Below are 3,571 nucleotides of genomic sequence, written 5' to 3' on the forward strand. Positions count from 1 at the left end.
CCGTTTGGCCTGAATGCCAGCTTTCTTTTGTCTCATTGTGTTCACTCGCATGACTCCCCAGAGAGATTAGATCATGATTGGACAGAAACATGACAGATACACCTTTTTTTTAAAATAAGAGACTATGAGGAAGAAAAAGGGGCAAAAACAGTCAAATAAATGCTGCAAACAAATTTTATTGCACTAAAAATTAAGTTTAAAAACATTTATTGTGGTGACACATTTAATGTATCAAACTTTTAACATATATATTTATTAGTCTAAATCTGACAGTTTATGCTCTGACTGTGATTCTTGAATTCCCCACAGAAAGATTTACCTGAAACCGCCGTTTCRCCATACATCACACAAAAGGAAGTTGACATCTTCAACATTTTACTGATGTGTAACTGCTGAATCAGAAAATTATTACTTGAAACTTGCTACAAGCTTTATTCCAAATGTTTTAATACTCACATTGTAACTGTGAATTATCCATAATTTGATGCAGCAGTAAATGTATGATGTGTCATTTGTTTTACAAATGGGAATGCATCACGTAACTTCAATTAAACAGTGTTTAATTTGAATACTTACAAGTTAAGAGTGGCATCTTAAAGCAGTAGAGCTGTAGATGAATATCTGTTTTCATTTTGTAAGTCTTAGTCTGTGTTGACATCATCATACAAGTGTTTATTCTTAGCAAAGGATCACAGGTTGAGAAAGCACATCTGAGCTTCTTGCGTAATGGTTCATTTTTTAACAATAATGTTTTGTCCCTTAAGCTATTTTAGCATATTTCAAGTAAAACAAAATAACATATACATGTACCATTGTCTCTCCTAACTGACTGACTTTGTATTTGCTTTTTACATTTCAATAAGACTCCAGAGTCCAAGTTAGAAGCCTGTTATAACTTGGAAAACACTCTACTGAATTATAACACAATTTCCACAATCAACATTTTAAAATAGTGGATAATTATGAATATTAAAATATATCTAATGTCTAAACACAAAAGATGATGAATTAATATCACTTCTCTAATGAGCAAACAAATGTTCTTAAACAAGCAAAACAATTAAACCCACTAAAATAACATGCAGCATTTTAAATGTTTTATACTATGTTGTAAAATGTAAGAACACAAGAAGCTCATTGTTGGTTTGTTTTTATTAACTCATACCAGACCACATCGTACAGATAGCTCACATTACACAACAAACTTCACAATTAAAGTACCACTGTACAATAGCACTTATGTATATGTTCGGCTAAAATATGTCCAAACTTCTCACAAGAAATATAATGAGAGCTGTGCTAATAAAGAGTTTGATTACTTGACATCTGAAGGATTTTTTTTTCTGTCATACAAAGGTTGACTCATGAATCTGATGGCACATAATTCTGTTCACATTGAAGAGATGCAAAAGCACCAACATTATAAAGAAAAGGCATATTTATAGACAAGAAAATAATGAATCATACATATGTCAGTAGTGTTTGTGTTGAAGTTTCTGTCATGGATATGCAGACATATACAATAGTCAGTAATATACATGAAGAGATTTCAGTGGGTAAAAGTCAATACATAGAATGCAGATTACATTGTTTCAGAAATCTAAATTAAGCAACCACTTCTAAATTTTCAACATGTTGACATAATTCATACAAATTGTTAAAAACCCAGATTTTGGAACAAAAGTCATAAATGTCGAWATGCATATCAGCATTTCTAATGTACTGTATATACAGTCCTCATAGGAACACCGAAGAATATTCTCTCCATTCAGTTTCTTTCAATTTCATTCAGACAGGAACAGTACTCACAGAGGCTCACTTAGTTTAAACTATTAATACTCTTTCATCAACAGTTTTCAAGTAGACAAACACATCAAACAGTGAGGTTTTAGACTGTCAATACATTTGTGAAACAGAATAACTCTCAACCTGCTGCTCTTGTTTACATGAGGGGAAAATCTGATTAATAAATCTGGTCCCATTAAACAACAGTTTTCAGTATTGTGCTAAAATAATCTGATATAATGTGTGTGGTAGAATAAAATATTCGTGGATGTAGTTTGGTTATCCCATGCAAAAACAACATAAAAGGTATGATGTATAAAGGCCTCGCTCATATTCATGTGTGCATTTGATGTTGGCACTAGTTCATGTGTTTAGGCCTAGCTCACTTCACGCACAAAGTCAAGTATAAAACAAAAAGGCTACAAAAAGCGAACACATTTATAAAATACTGACTGTCATTGTTGGTTTTAATTTAATAGGTTTGTGCTTTTCTGACTCATTGTTAACAGTGTTGTTTCACTTCTTCATGTTGATTATATTAAAGATCAATGTGGCTTTGGAGCACGACAACACAAAGAGCTTGAAATGCAGTTTCCAACAAACGCTTCTTCTGCAAGACAGCAAGCAGGTTCTTAAAGGCCTCTCAACGTCCCCACATCTGATCACGTAATCTTCATTCGGGCTTCTTTGAATCTTGACAGGTGCATATTTTTACAGTTCATTCATTAATGAACATGACTTCTGCCCATTTTTTTTCTTAACTTTTTTTTAAATAAGTCTCAAAGCGCAGCTGGAGCCATGCAGTTTCATCATGCACAATGAATGAACATCAGGACATTGGTGACATCTGCTTTTCACGTGGCCCAAGAAGAGGGATYTAGGGTTTTCAGATTTGACACCATAATTTATAACTGCTATACCATGACAACTACATGTAGTGAAGAACAAACCAGATGGAGACGGATAGATGTGATGGATTGATACTGTCCACGGCTGAAGGGTCGGTCCTATTTGGAACTGCTGCTGCTTGTTGTGGATGCCTGCCAACGAGACAAGAGAACAAGACACATATGAGAAAGGATCCAAAGCACTGAGGGGCTAACAACTGACCAAACTGAGCTCTCTCATGCAGCTGATGTCTGTCGCTCAAACAGGGGCTTCAGGCAGGAGTTGGGGGGTGGGGAACTGACTGTCTCTTTGAACATGTATCAGGGAGGTGGTAGCTCTAATAATAAATAGTATGCTCTAAAATCACGGGAAGGAGATTGGTTGATATGTAACTGGTTTTCCTTTTGCGTCTTTCCTGCACAAAAAAATAGGTCACAGTTCCGACTACAGAAGAAAGTGCCATTCATGTTCAGGTCTGTGAAGAGGACAGAAACAACACAATTTATCTTACAAACATAAAAAAAGATTGCACGTCAAACATCAACATGTTGGGTCAGTACCAGGGATGAACTCAGATTATTAATTACATGCACATCCATTTGAGGACAAAGTGATTCACGTAAAGACGTGGATATTGAACCGGTATGTCTGTTAAAGGTCATACAATACAGTGGGGTGCAAAGGTTTGGGCAGCCCTGTTTATTTTCCTGATTTACCTTTATAAATCATTGGGCCTCATGCAAGAACCGTTCGTACGCACAGATTTGTTCTTAAATTGTGCGTACGAGTGATTTAGGAGAATTTGTGGCATTCACCAATGTTTTCGCAGCAGGAGAAAGACCCCGCGCGCTCCGCAGCGACACTTTCCAGCTCGTCCGAGACGTTCCCAGACCAGAGG

General features: G+C 35.9%; 1 protein-coding gene across 4 annotated transcripts in view; it reads right to left on the bottom strand.

Moving 5' to 3' along the window:
• Positions 1–1,134: 1,134 nt before the first annotated feature.
• Positions 1,135–3,571, bottom strand: part of LOC106516989 (protocadherin alpha-C2) — a 25,504-nt gene continuing 23,067 nt past the window's right edge. For all 4 annotated transcript variants that reach the window (XR_001310144.1, XR_001310145.1, XR_001310146.1 and 1 more), the window contains one exon: positions 1,135–2,825. The gene's annotated coding sequence lies outside the window, so the exon portion shown is untranslated. The remainder of the gene's footprint in view (positions 2,826–3,571) is intronic.

Source organism: Austrofundulus limnaeus, unplaced genomic scaffold (genome assembly GCF_001266775.1).
Source record: "Austrofundulus limnaeus strain Quisiro unplaced genomic scaffold, Austrofundulus_limnaeus-1.0 Scaffold1, whole genome shotgun sequence".
NCBI lineage: Eukaryota > Metazoa > Chordata > Actinopteri > Cyprinodontiformes > Rivulidae > Austrofundulus > Austrofundulus limnaeus.